The sequence below is a fragment of the Eleginops maclovinus genome, chromosome 4 (genome assembly GCF_036324505.1).
Source record: "Eleginops maclovinus isolate JMC-PN-2008 ecotype Puerto Natales chromosome 4, JC_Emac_rtc_rv5, whole genome shotgun sequence".
Lineage (NCBI taxonomy): Eukaryota > Metazoa > Chordata > Actinopteri > Perciformes > Eleginopidae > Eleginops > Eleginops maclovinus.
The window spans coordinates 14,892,751-14,908,455 of record NC_086352.1 but is presented as its reverse complement, the minus strand read 5'-3'; the positions used below and the strand labels follow the sequence as shown (position 1 = coordinate 14,908,455).

Below are 15,705 nucleotides of genomic sequence, written 5' to 3'. Positions count from 1 at the left end.
CTTTTAAAGCTGGGAGACAGGGGTCAAAGGTCATTGCTTCGGCGACTGTGGTTTCGTCTGTATTTCATCATGGATATAATGAGTGAAAAGACCCAGCACTTACATAGAAGAGAGCACTTTACCAGCGCACAGGTGGCCCTTAAGCGTTTTATAACTAAACTCTTTCATTCTCTTCAGTTTCTCTTTGTCTCTCGTCTTCATTAATTGTATCCTTCAGTCTGTACAATGTCATCATGGGCAATATGCACACGTTGAGAAGAGAGTTCGGCCCAGGACACATGTTGTTTTCTTGTTACAATAATTATTTATTAAATTTAAAATATCTTTAGCACAGGTTAAAAATTAGACACTTCCATCTACCATGAGCGCCTCGGGATTTGACATGGTTTTAGCATGGTTGAAAATAAACACTCTCAGAAACCAACAGATTTCTCCTCACTTTCTCCATTAATATCTTAATAAATGCCACATTAGAGTTGCTAGGGCAGAGGCAAATTTGGCATAATCATTTTGACTTGACACGTGGTTTTATAAATAGGAAGAAAAAAAAAAAGGTTTTGTCTATCCCTTTCATATCATGACTTAGAGAATTTGGAATGAGTCAATTTCATGTTGTACCAGTTTGTTTAATGGCTTTGCATTATTTATTAGAAACAAATGTATGCCAATTTGAAATAATGGCATACTTTAAAGCTGGTGATACGTCTTTTTGGTGAGGTTACTGAAATGTCAGCCCATTTTCTACTGCTTTTAAGCAACATTTTTGCCATGGCATTTTATTGGTTGTGTTAGACACTAAGGATGTGTAATTAATCATCAAGTGTATGCATGTGAACGTGCAATGGCAATGAAAAAACTACAAAGAGAATGGTCCGACGGCCATCCTTTCCCTCATCGCTTATTACGCAACCAGACTATTCCACAAATCAGGGATTTATGGTCCTCTTTGCCTCAGCCCTACCTTTATGAAACATAAAAAAACAAGTAACATAAGCAGAGCACTGTAGTAAATGGCAGGCCAATGCATTAGTTATCAGTAAGAAAACATTAACAGCAAAGACAAATATTTTCCAGTTGTTTACAAACCATATCCGTGTTCACAATTTGTTATGTTTTTCCATGTTTGATTTTTTTCATCATTACATGCCATATGAGAAGTCTGGATTACAAAAGTACCTGAACAAATTGCTTGTATATTAGCATGCATAGCTGTTTGTTATATACATCCTATTTACAGACTAAGAAGAAAAGGGCCTACAATACATTTCTTTCATGTGAGTCATTTACATTTCTTGGATGGAGAACAAAAAGCAGCCTCATACTGATTTGCAGAGTACACAGGACATGCACATAAAATAGAATGTTTGCTTGACTGAACAAAGTGTGTTGTTTTATTCTGTGCCACAGAAAAAAGAACAGCTCAATTCTGTAACAGGCTATGTTTCTGACCAGTGCTACTGTGCATTGCATAACACAGATTATTTTTTTTCTTTTGTCTATATTGCGCACTAGTCTCTGAGCACAGGGGGCTTGGAAAGGTTAATTTACGATGTTAACCGTCCCGTGAAGGGAAAAGCAAATAGGAAAGAGCATGCACAGCACCAGAGAAGGACATTAAGCTGCGGCTACATCTCTCTCTTTCTCGCTCCCTCTATCTGTCCACTGACAACAGTAGGGCCCCCTGATGTGTACAAAGACACAGGGCTATCACCATCCATCATTACAGACATACTGAAAGGATCTTTCACTAGTGATCAGGCTGTAAGCAGGCGCACACTACTGACACCTCAGTATTTTTATGTATATTTTTATCGTAGTGTCATTCATAGCCAAAGAAAATGTCCATATCAACATAACACATTTGCAAGAAAAAAAACAAACACAATTAAACCATTGGACAACTTAGTAAACAGGATCAGTGTAACACAAAGAGGAAGACATTTATTTAACTTACACAGTAGGGCTAACAGAGCTTAAAAAAACCTCCCAATATAAAATGCTACATAATATCTGCATATTTGAGATCTGTTACATTTGTGTTGGTTTTTGTAGAAAGAATGGAAGACATGGATATATTTAGACCTCAGACAGTTTTTTTTTTTATGTTGAACTCATTAAAGATATTGCTCATTTATTGAGATTAACATCATTATTGCAACCTCAATTTTCCCCTGTACTACAGGTCCTTTGTCCACATCCAGCTCATTTACACTCAACCTCTAATAAAGGCAATCAGCAGCACTATACCCTCACTGGGGGTCCATAAACACTTGATTTCACAAAACTGCCGCTGATAAAGGGGGAGGTGACCGCAGGAGCATGTTAATGTGCTTTCCCATAAAGCTTATCTCTGACTGGGGTCACAGAGGCCAAGTAGCAAGGGGCTGATCGCCATAGCAATAAGACCCCAGAAGCCGTTACTGGAGGTTACGATCCCTCTGACAATAACAGAGCCAACCAAGGCCTACCTTGGTGATCAAACCCCTCATCCAGGCCCTTGCGGGAAATAATGTGGACATTTACTACAGTACAATTGAAATGAGGGGCTAGCATGATAAACCTCTGGTCACGGAGAAGGCGTTATTTGTAATAGGAATCATAATTATTATTTTTTGTCCACAGTATTTTAAAAGTGTGTAAACACAAAATCATGAGCTGGCCCCCACAGTTGGGACATGGCTTTATTTTGAACAAAGTTTCATTAAATTGATCCAAGGAGATACATTTTTAAAATGCACATTTAGAGTTCAAAGCCAACACATCTTAAAACATTTTTATAAAGAATGCATTGCTTCTTTTCTGTTAGTGCGTTGAGCTGTGTTATTATTGTTGTACTATTTTTGTCAGGTATATGTGATGATACTGTATAATTTAGTGGGCAAAAGACAGGAGCTTTGAAGAACACTTTGATAGCATATGGTTATCCCCTGCTGTCTCACACTCTCTGCTCTGTAGGGGGCCCAGAAGGGATGTATGTGTAACTTTCTGGACTCTGCAAACTTTTCACTTCTCTGAAACTGAAGGATTACACCCTGTTCACAGCAGGGGGGACAGCATGCATCCTAGCATCTCCCCTTGAGCCACTTTAATCTCCATTTTACACCCCAAAGACAAACCCTAATGTCCCCCCAAAGCATAACCAGGCTCAGATGGCTCGGTAAGCTTAAATCAAATCAATGCTATGGTCTTTCTTTCTTCCCTTTGTACCTGACCCTCCATAAGTATGCACTAAGTCTTTGCACAATCACAATAAGCCTGGTACAGCTATCAGGAAGTCCACTGTGTTTTCCTCTCACATTATCTTCATCCATTGTATTTTCAAAGCAGATAAATGGGAATCTAGTTAAGTTGTTTTTGCTGCCGTTAATTTTCGTTCTTTTTTGGCTCAGGTGCAGGAGACTAAATCAAGCTGTCAGAAACCAGACTGCACAGCTAAACGGTGCACAGGCTGAAATGCCACCTGTCCACAGCTTCTGGCGATATATTATTTCCCTGTTTATTTATTTCCAAAGTGGCAACTAGATATTTGTAAAAGTCCCTATTGCTTATGACAAATGTGTTGTTGTTTTTTTTTTTTTTTTATACTCACACGAACCCGTTTGAGTGAATTTTTGAGCTATTTCACTACAGCTAATTGTTGCTAAAAGGATGGGTTTTCCTCCATTACTTGATCAGATGCTTAAGATTTGGTTTAAAGCATTTATAAATGGTATTACACTGAGGCCAGCCCAGAGCATATACTCCAATTGAGGCATTTTGGTTAATCCGATTCTCTCCAAACCCCCTACAAATCTTCTTGGGAGCCCATCTCATCTCAGTGAGGGGCTTGATGGCTAACTGCTCACCCAGAGCACAAGCTTATGTGTGGGCCACAATGAGGTGGGAGTTAGGGCTTTAAGGACTGTATTATTCATCCCTGTCATTAGCTTTGTGACATAAGGAGGTCTGCTCCGTCTTTGCTGCTGTCTGGCTATTAGAACAACCCTCATCCACTCTTTCTCTGACATCCAAATCCATGCTGCATTAAATGCTAAATTTCAAAAAGGTTTTTTTTTTGTATCAAAATACCCAAACAAGTCAATAATTCTGTGAGTAATGTCAGGATGTACACACGATATGTCAAGCTCATTCAAGTGAATCATTTTTCAAGAGTTCAGGATTAAAGCAGAGCAGTTGACACTGGTTGCCTCACTGTAATCCCCTTTGACCCCATTCCAAGTACCCCAACCATGTCTGTCTTGAGGTCACTGTTAATCATGACACCCCACCAGACACAGACATACATAGTGACAGGAGTGTGTCTGTGGGTCTGTGTGTGGGGGCATGTGTGTGACAGAGTGAGCATGGATTTGTGTGTGCATATGTGTTTTTACACAATAGAGCTGGTAAGAAAGAGGAGCTTCTGGTTGGAATTTCCCTTTTTACCATATCCAGATTCTTACTAATCAAGGGTTTGAGTTTTTTCCAGCAGTATATTGTAATTTCAGTTTTTGCAATACTGCCAACTGAAGTTGTTTTCCTCTTAGCAGTGTATGTGGCAGAATTCTAGGCTTGGGGATTGGATGTCATTTGCTGAAAGGCACATGGTCAAGGTTAACATCTCCCTTTAAGATTGTATGTACATTGGCTTCTATTTTTTTTATCAAAGGAGGAGAGTTTCATGTCCATACCAGCCGTAGAAGTGCTCAAACTGGAAGACGCTTTACATTGTGTGAGTGAAGAAATGAACAAGTCTTTTTAAACAGCTCCTTCAAACTCTATTTTGCAATGTGAAGTTAATCTTTTTGAGCTTTTAATTATTGTATTTTATATTGGTTGTCCATACACAATCCCTTAACCACATATTAAGACACACATCAGTGAGGCAGAGGGTCTTGATTGTCATCATCAGACTAGCCACTTCTGCTCCTTTTGTCTTACAGGTAGGTTGTTTTTCTCCCCAGTGTACCTCCACCTCTTTATTTACTCTGTTACTTGTCTCTAATGTGTGTCTCTCTCAGTGGTCCACATACATTTGCAGTACGCACACACAAGCTATCCAGTGATGACACTAATGGAGTGTTTAGTCAGGAGTACATAGACTTATTAACCAGTTGAGAGAATGGGCTAGATGGTAATCAAATAAAGCGGAGATAAGTTAATAAGCTGTATGTGCAATGGAGTAAGCTACGCAGGATTTATCTTGGCTGACATGGCACCTGCATACTCCTTGAGGCACACACACATGTTACTTTCAGCAGTGCAGATAATGCTTTTATAGATTCATCTCTAACAAATATGAAGCTGCTATTCTATTTGTCCCATTGTTCTATAACTATAACTTGCCACAAAATTGTATATTTCTCTCTCATCCAACCACATTCACTCACTCAGACCCTCTTTTCTTTAATCCAAAATCAAGGCTTTGGTGCAGAAAAAGAGGATGGACAGAATGAAAGTAGAAAATGAAAGGGTGGAGGTATTGTAGCAGAAATCAAAAATAAAGATAGAAAGTTAGGGTCTTAGAAGGAGGTGGATGAATTGGGGAAGGACCAAGAAGAGAATTAGCAAGGCTGATTAACTGGGGGCCCTTACGAAGGAGGTAGAGGAGGGAAAGGAAGCGGATGGGGCCCAATAGGGGGTATATCTCAGGCGTTAGCGCTTTATATCTGTCGTGTCCCTGCCCCCTCCTCTCTTTCACATATCCATCATGTTAATATACCTACAGCGTGGCCCTCTGGGTAATATATCTTTGACCTGTGATTACGCTAACAGCTTATTGTTTGCACACTGAACAATCCCATTATGTCCACGATCTGTTTACATACAGCCTTGCTGTTTAGATTAGTATGGTGTGACTGTGAGTCCGTGAGTATGTGTGTCTGTTGTGTTTGTGTGTGTGTGTGAGAGAAAAGGCAAGGCCAGTGAACACACATCTCTTCATGTTTATGTACATGTGCTGACCCTGGTCATTGTCAGATAGATGTGACATGCTGCCTGATTATCAGGACAGAACAAAGCAGTATTTGTATTCAAAAGCAGAGAAAAGCAAATCAGCCTGTCATACATTGCATGCATCTGCGCAGAAATGCAGATTTGTTTGATTTCTCAGAAAGTAAAAATCCTTGAGGCTCAGAGAAGATCAGCACTTGCTCAATGTCTCGTTTCCTACCACATACAACGTCACGTGTTTGAGTGACATCTTCATCCTTCCTGTATTTTAAATCTTCTTTAACTAATCACTGCTAAGTCATAAGTCCTAATTTCAAGTTTGTTTACATGTTGACTGTAAATACCCTTATGTGATTCAGTGTACTTTGACAGTATTTGAATTAAGATTCCCTCATATAAACGGCACCTGTATTTTGCTGAAACGACAATTTAGTGTGCATTGAATGGATTTTAATCAGTTTGATTTGATTCACTGAAAACCTGTTAGACAGAGTTTCGCACATGAAGTTGTTGGTGGAGCTGTGTCCATGAAAGAGTACAGCTGTTGTGCGCAGGCATTGAAGAACCACTGGGATAGAAGTATTCAACCACAGGGCGAAACATCTGGTTGAGCTGATGGCCATGCTCATTAACACAGAGTTAACCTCAGACAGGACGTGAGGTCATGCCAACCCAGAGAGCTGCATAGCGGAGTAACACTTTGAGGTTAAGGGGTTATTGAACTCTCAAAGAAGAATATTCTTTAGGTGGACAGACCAGGGAAGTACTTCAACACGAGCTCAGTACAACCTCACATTTTGGTCAGAAAAGTTTATTTTCGCCTACACTTTCTCCAAAGTCTCTCTTCCTTTCTCTGCTCTGAACTCGGACTTCTCTGGCAGTACGTAGACTCATTGCGATGTGCAAATCCCTTTGACATAGGATGAATAGACAGTTGCTGGCACGATGCCCCGTGCCACTTTGTGTGCTGCCACTTAATTGGACCGCCCCAGTTGGCCTTCCCTCCTCTTTTCCTACCCTCTTTCACAGTAGCAAGGTTCTGTCTCACATCAAAGGTGAGGTTCCTTCAAAGAGTTTGAAATCTATCAGCAATTCTGTTTAGCTGAAAAGGACCATTTACAACAGGACCGGGGGTGGTAAAACCAATGTCTGTCATGTTGCTATTGTTTTACTCAAATCAAAGTAAGAGAATATAATCCAGTGACTAGGCCTATCTGCACAACCTCTTCTAGGAATAACAATCCATCTACAAGTCAACATGCAAAGAACAGCATCAGAGACTATACAGTACATAGTGGATATACTGTACATATATACAGCAAAAATACTTGAGTGGTGCAGTGTATGATTGTGCATCTGTATGCATGCGCTCATATGTGTGAGTGTGTTTGTGGCAAAGTGAACTAGTGTCTTTTGTTTTTCCCAGATTGCTACTCGTGTCCATCAGATGAATGGACACTTTCATCAGAAGCCTTTGGGGACATGTAGAGGAGAAGAAAACTGTGGGGACAATGGGGGGGGTCACTGATCAGTTGATTTCCTAGGAGCAAAAAATTACTGAGAGGTAGAGGATGCACAATGGTGGATATGAGGTGTTCAACAACCTAGTAATTTCCCTGTTGTCCATGCAAAGGTTTTTAGTCTTCATCAGCGACGGAGTCACCTTCGAGGTTGTCTCTTCATTGGCTTGGCATTTCTTTCTTTCAGTTCATTTGGTTAATCGTTGTAGTCCATAGAAGACATAGATCAGAGTTCTCATGTCTACCATCCAAACAGTGAGGCTTTATTTTCCTCGTAGGAGGCTCGAGATTGGACCACTGTTTGAAACAACGCAAAAAAAAAAAGTGGCTCTTAGGCTGTCGGCAGTTTCCCAACAGCAGTTACCACCCACATACAGTCAATTATTGAGATGGAAAATAATAAGTAAGTAGGTACATGGGGGGAGTTTAAATAATACAATAAAATAACATTATAAAATACAAACATTAACTTGTGCCAAAGTAGACTTGTTTTCAATTGCCTTTTTCTTCAGTTTGACTGTTTGTTTCCTGATAGATCTGATGGATGATAAAGAAACTGCTGTCTTATAATCCTAATAAGATATTCAAATAATATTACCTAAAGCTATTGTGTTTTTGTGTATATTTAAATACACTGGAAGGTGTCCAGATACCTGGTACTTCCTCTTAAACTATCAGAAAACAAGTTTAAGTATTTTTACCTTTTTAAAAAGCTTGTCTGAAATATCCACATACTGATATTTCTGAAGTACTAGGGTAATGGTAAATATACACTATAGTCTGTTCCATGCTGTTGTCTTCATCTATCTCTATTTACATGTACTAGTGTGGATAATGGAGAGGAAGACTAGTTATGTAAGGAGAATAAGAAGAATAAGAAGTACCATTTTTACAGTCCAGATAACTCACAAGAGTCGATACATTATGTTCAAAATGATAAATGCATGGTCTCTGACGAGGTAAGAAGAATACTGACTCTATAAGGAAAATATTGAACCATGAGTACTCTATCCACAGTCATGAAGGTTTAAGAAGTTGGTGAGAGTGGCTTGGTATGTTTCCTATCTTAGGAATAACAATAGGATTTTATTATGATCTATTTACAGAGGCATGCATCAATGCTCTTCCCGCCAAAGAGAAAATAGTCCTTCCAATGTATTGACCTGACATTGTCAACCGTCGCATAAGTCTCTCTGGGCTTTTTGTTGTTTTTTTGTGTTTTTTTAGAAAAAAGCTGGAGGTAAAATATTAGGAAGGGACTCAGGAGTTGTAAGAGGCTTTCAAGAATTTCAGTGTAGGAATTTCGAGGGAATTTTAGCAGGTCTTGTCTTTTGTCTTCAGTGAAGTCATTTTTGAATGTTGTGCTTTGTAGGGGTCTTCGTGCGATTGGTCACCCACTCTGAAGTCATCGCTGCTTAGTCATTTCGGTTATCTGTGAGCAGAAAATGAAAGACAGAGGCGAGAGAAGATTGGAGAGGTAGGACAAGAAAAGAAAAGAAAAAATAAGTCATTAAAGTGTGACTCAGACCACCATTCTCTTGCACACTTGCATGGTGCGTTCACACATGCACACATAGTGGAGTACACAGTGTGAGTTATACAAGACCCTTGTCTAAACCCTGTTCCCCATTCGAGGGTTTATGGTGACTCACAGTGAGACAGACACTGTATTTGGGGGGGTGGGGTTGGCTCTGCTGTCACTGGTGCTACTGGTGCCAGTGTAAGACAAAGGCAGAGTGACCACCCTGTGAGTGTACATGGCAAGCCCAGTTGGCTGAGATTCAGAGTGACAGTGGCTCCAGCATGGGGGGGTGACTCTTTAATCAACTTCAATTAAGGCCAAGAAGAGACGAGCAAATTCAATTTGGATGAGTCTACTCCACGTCTACATTCTTATATTATTCAGTTTCTTTTACTACTCTTTTTTTTTTTTGTTCCTTGACATTCACAAAGTATGGCGAGACCCCTCACCAGCTTGTGCCCTGCGTAAGGGTGATTCATGTTGTTGGAATGAACACTTTGTGGGTGGGCCATTAAACACAGAGACTATAGTGGAATTCAGCTACTATCTACTGGAGATCCAATTACATGACCCTACTGTAAAGGTGCCTAGCCTGCACCCATTATAAATCACCATAAACAAAGAAAGTATTGACATTTTGCTGCATACAGTTACAGATCCACTCAGGCCTGTAAAATCTAAAGTTATTATCGTATACACTCAATTTGTCCAAAGATGGTGTTATTTATTAGCCACAAGATTTATTTTTATATTCACTGACACAAATTCAGCATTCCCAAAAGAGCTGGCGATCTACCTTCCTTTAATAAAAGACAGAGTTATGACCACATTTACTTTACTACTGCATTTGTATACGTAGTATCATTACACACTCATTCCTCAGTGGACCCTATCCATGTGACATTGTCTCATGTGTGCCTTCCAACACTAACATCACAAATCCCTGCAAGCTATATGTCTATGTTTTGTCCACCTATTGCACAGCAGTGAGCCATGCTCTATGAGCTAATATACTCACAACTGAGATCACAGCCATTGCCCCGGGGCGTACTACATCCACTCTCAGACAACAGCAACAGTCAAGACTCCAGCCCGTCAAGACTGAATGTGGTCCCAGGGTGTGTGATAACTGAGTATATGATGGGAATGCAGGGCCATTTGGACCTCCAAAGCCAGGTGTTAGCACTTCAGCTCACTGCCTCATCAATAATTGACGGAGGCAAACCAATCAGAACAATTTGCTCCCCACAGCGAAGTGCTAGAGCCGCCTAACACCGGTGAATCATTAATGAGGCAATTAGCTGAAATGGTTAGACGGTTAGCTCTCACTGGCAGCGCTCCTGTGACGCTACTGCGACGGATCTACTTGTGCAGGAGCTGCTCATGATGGAGTGATGTACTGACCAACACAAGTTGAGGGAGAGAAGGAGTGGAATCACACAACAGTGCTTGGAGACAGAACTGAGCCTCTTTAACGTTGGAGTGTAACTTGTGTCAGTGATGCCAGCTCTCCATCTGTTGACCACGGATCAGAGGGCCAATAATGGGAACAAACCCAATTGGCCATTACCATGGGAGATTGACCTTTATTGGTTGTTGTTACCATTGCGCAGACCAACAGAAGCCGTCTCCCGGGTGATTCAAGTGTGGGAGAGCCTTTATGGACATGGATAAAATCGACCTCAGTGACATCACTCAAACATGGGGGTAGGAACAACAACAATAACAGCAAAGATGGAGTTTGCCTTTGAAGAGCAGAGATCCTGGATTGTTGTTTGAGAGGAAAATCAAAGCCCCAAGGGAGCTGCTCACAAAGCCTCATCGATTGGCCATATTGGAACCATTTCATAGTTTATCGATGCTCCTCTCCCTGCTCTCTCAGCCCTGGGTCCAGTACATGCTCAATTAAACCAGCAACCTTGATGTCAGGAGCAAACCGTGCAAACACTACAAGCTGCATGGATTACTCCCAAACACACACTCCTATCTAAAGTAAATATTTCACACACTGTCCGTTTTGTTGAGCCACAGATTCAGATAATATTGTTTACTTCATATTTCAGTATATCACCTAATCAACGTAATGCATTCTCATTTTCAATACTTATTTGTGATGGAGGGTTTTTAAGTGAAAGTAAAGAAGCAGGATAATGGAGAGAGAGGAAGTAAGGCTGAACAGAAGGAGGGGGAAGAATGCATACAGGCTCTTAGGGTTCATTACTTAAATACATCCTTATCGCAGGCAACTGTGGTCAATGACAGTCATTGAAAAGAAAGTCCAAAGAATATGATGTTAATGAAAATAAATGTATGCTTTAAAGGAATTAGAAGATATCGTTTCATTTTAAAGTGTTTGCTTATTTGTTTTTTACCTGAACATTTAATCTCGGTCCAAATACTCAGAAGGTGGCAATAAAAAAAAAAGGGGGGAAAAAAGTGTTTTATAAATGTGATAGTGTAAGCATACTGTACTTCAACGTGCTGAACGGGAAATACAACTCTCTCCAGTCACCTATTGTAGCCTATGCACAACAGTGAGTGTATGATACTAGATTAATACACTGCTGTCATATTACTTATGATGATTATAAAGCAATTTGGAAAAAGAAGAAAATAGCCCAAGTGATATGCTCCTTTATTTGCCCCCCTTTTAACACTTTTGGGCTCGATTTCCTTAGAAGTCTGACAAATTCCCTCCGGTGTATTGGTAAGTTACGCTTCACAAAGCAATCAGTTTGGGAAATAATTAGGTATGGAGATAGGAGGCACTTCACAAGAGCTATAGAATGAAGATAATAGTTATCTTAGTTCATTTGATTCATACATTTTAATAAGCTTCATTCAAAAATCAATGTCGATTAGGAGTCCAAGTGTTAACCTCAACCTGAGATTGCATTTTATTAAAGACAGTCATAACCTTTTTTATATGACCTGTAAAGAACAGTTAAGGATGCTTTCAGAGTCCTTTTTTTAAATCACCAGGCTGAAAGAGTTCTTGATTTATAACCACCTCAACACGCCTCTAGCCTGGTAAGTATTAAAACATATGACATCAGTCATTCCAACTTTCTGTTGATATTTTTCATTTTAGACTTTGATTAAGTAAGTGGTGGTCATTTAAAAAAAAAAAAATCCTTTTTTACCACCATATTTTAGTGTCTAATTGGCTCAATAAATTGGATAAGTCCATATGGTAGGGTAAAAAGCTTGTACAATCTATTTGATTGACTCTTTTCAGGCAGCAGTTAAATGGACATACAGCTAAATATGGACAAATGGGATTCCCCTTTTTAAAGAAAACATTTTATTGCTATGCAAATTAAAGATTACAATGATCAGTAGCTTTGTTGACCTGTGTTGCTGATACTGCCACTAGTCCAGATATTGTAGACAGCTAGTCTCTGTTTAATGATTGTTCTTCACTTTATAGCCCTCTCAGGAGGCCATCCTCAATACATATTTGCAAACACGAAATTTGCAGTGCGACTGAAGAGAGTAATAACCAAGACACCTATGCGTTTTGAGATTAACATGTAATTAAAATAGTAAATCAATATTTATCAAGCAGTTGTATGGAGCGAAAGGGAAATATAATCCGGTTAAATAATGATGAACTTCCTTTTTAGAGAAGCATTCCACAGTGCAAGAATATATACTTAAATAAATACAAAATTACCTCAATTAAAGCCAATCGGACATACTGTAAATCACTTGGCATACACACACACACACACACACCACACACACACACACCACACACCACACACCACACACACACACACACACACACACACACACACACACACACACACACACACACACACACACACACACACACACACACACACACACACACACACACACACACACAAAGCACATAAAAATACAGGTACAAAACCTCACCTCACCCCGGGACCCCCTTCCTTTCCAGACCGCACTTTTCAAATGTGGATTCTACACTTTCTTCATTTAGTAACCACATCTTTCCCACGGTTATAGTTTTAAGACTTTCATGCTTACAGTAGCTACTGCAGAGAGAAGACACCTGAAAGCACACCCCCTCTCTCACATTGCTGAGCACAAAGAGAGTGAAACAGGCCCCACTGTCCACACTTTACAGCTATGTACTGGAGTGTGGAAAAGAGAAGTTAAAAGCTTAATGTACCGCTCCTCCTATTGTTTAAAAATTGCTTGCCATATAAATGGCTAAAGAAAACATTGGTTGGCCTCAATTATGCATTGAAAATAAAGTTATGAGCTAGTGGCTGAATTATTGATGCTGGCACCGGGAACAAGAGCATGTTGGCAATGTGTCACTGCTTTTTTGCTGATGCTTCATCTTGTATTGATAATTTTTCATCTATAAAGCCCATGAAGTCTTCATCTGTGAAAGATGGAAAAACACACCATGAATATTGGAAATCTAATGTAATGTTACGGGAAGAGGAAAACAGATAACATAACACTGAGTAACATAATGGAAAAAAGAATGGTGTGGACGTAGAGACTGTCTGTTGTTTGAGCAATATATTCTTAAGATCCCTGAAATGTCATTTACAAAATTGAGACAATGCATTTTCTAAGCACTTCAATACCTGCCTCAAAAATGTGAGGCCAATATTTCTCAACAGAACATTGAACATCTGAACATTGTGTGCTTTGTGTATTTGTATAAAATAGGGCATAAAAGCACTAGAGCTCCTGTTCATGGGACTGTCCCGTGCGGCTGACGCACTTCCTGAGATGCAAATGCTTGTGGTTCATCTGCTCACGGCCTCCCTCCATCCTATTATTTCTCCTTGACACTGTTGCAGATAACTATACTTACCCAAAGCATGCACAAGAAAAAAAAAAAAGATAATGCATTTGCTTTTTATAATATCAACAGTTTTTGCAAAACGGCAACAGAATTGATCAATTAAAGACAGATAAGTATTTAGAATTGGTTTGTAAATTGAAATTGTGTGCAAAGAGAACAAAACGCTGGTCTCAAGAAAGGTTATTTAAGTGGATAATTTGTTGTGTGGAAAATGTCTTTCCAATGATCCTTTCACAAAAAAAGGCTGTTCAGTATCTGGTGCCAAATACACGGGCCATATTAGTCCTCAGCGATATTGTTTTTTCCTTTGTTATTATCTCATACATGTTTATCAACTTCTTATTTGAGAAACAGACGGTGGTTGTTCTCCAACAGTTTTTCTTTTTTTAGTACACCACTTTCACTGTAGTTCCCAAATGGATAAATACATACATTTACTGTTGTGTTATTTATGTACTCAGACAATGAGAGGTGGAAGGAGTCCTTATTTTAGAGTTGGATAGCACAGTTTTGTAGTCCGTAGGGTCAAGTGTGACTCTGCAACACTGCGGGGAGTAGTGTACTGTAGCTTGCCTGACTGACTCTGTTAGTCATCATTCTTTAAGGTCTCCACCCCTCTTTTCCCCTCAAGGTGAAGCGCATTGTAGCAGAAACTCTAATCAAACACACTCATACTCGCACACATGATTCAAAGTTCAACATGAGCAGAGATCATTATGACTTATCATACTGGACAGTTCAACTTCTGTAGAAATGTGTTATTAACAATAGCATTGAGTCAAAGCCTCAGCCATTTTCTCTGTGGATATTTTGAGTGTTTTTTTTTCTGGAGAGATCTTTCCAGTTCACCGGGGTAAATTTAAGGTTAAAGAGGCTATAGCGGAGATGCCGATTTCCCAATCAAATCCTGTGTTTATAGACTAGGCCACAATGAGAGCAGCACCGCACGCATTTACTGTAGTGTTTCACAATTCGCGGCCATTTAGCTGTCTCTGCACAGTCACACACTGTGAAGGTAACGTCTACCAGCAATTGTGGAATAGCTCGATGGAGACTAATGTTCCCTATTGATTTCCTTGTATTGTTGTGTTTTGTTTTTTGTTCGAGTGCTAGCTGAGCTCATTTTCTACTGAGATTTTGTATAAAGTAAATCATTTTTTTGTTAACAATAGTGTGTCCGTGTTTATTTTTATACCATGTTATTTGTTTTGCCAAAATTCATTTTTCATTGTTTCATATGGAAATGTGTTATTTAAAAGACAATAATGTCTTAGCAATCATCCATTTAAAATCTGTTTAATATTAGCTAATACATTTTTCCACGTATAATACCTTTTTTCCAAATGGCCTTTGTGGGGTCTAATAAATTAATAGTATATCTTATGAAAACCAGTACATTTCTGTCCATATTTGCTTAGCCCTTTCTTTGTTTTAACATATTCCTTTCTATTAACATCAACAGCTGACATTTTCTGCCGGCACTGAAAACAAGCTTAATGAATCATCTGTCAAAATCTGAACACAGAAATGTTGAGAGAGGTTGAGAAAGACACGCATGCAAATTACAAAAAAGTGAAACTGTGCTGAAAAATGTGGGCCTGAGATTTTTATCACAAAGCATGGCCTCATCCCACGGCAGAGTTCAGAACACTCACAATCAAACATCCAGAATATCTCCTTGCATGATACACTGAGAGACACTCTTTTGTGCGATGCTACTGGGAGGAGGAGGTTTTGTGATGTTTGGGCATCGTACGTGGTGCACAGACTTAAAAACTAGCATGTGGATATATTTTCTGCTCTGTGTCAGTTTCATATCTCCAGTGACTCAACTCCTGTCATGATTCGGTCTTTCATATCCGTAAGAGTGACTGCTGAGATGCTCTTGCTTTTATTTCCGATAAATGACTGAT

General features: G+C 39.5%; 1 protein-coding gene across 1 annotated transcript in view; it reads right to left on the bottom strand.

Annotated features, from left to right (window-relative positions):
• Positions 1–334: 334 nt before the first annotated feature.
• mafa (MAF bZIP transcription factor a) overlaps positions 335–15,705 on the bottom strand; it is a 74,699-nt gene continuing 59,328 nt past the window's right edge. The window contains exon 3 of the mRNA XM_063881907.1: positions 335–8,883. The gene's annotated coding sequence lies outside the window, so the exon portion shown is untranslated. The remainder of the gene's footprint in view (positions 8,884–15,705) is intronic.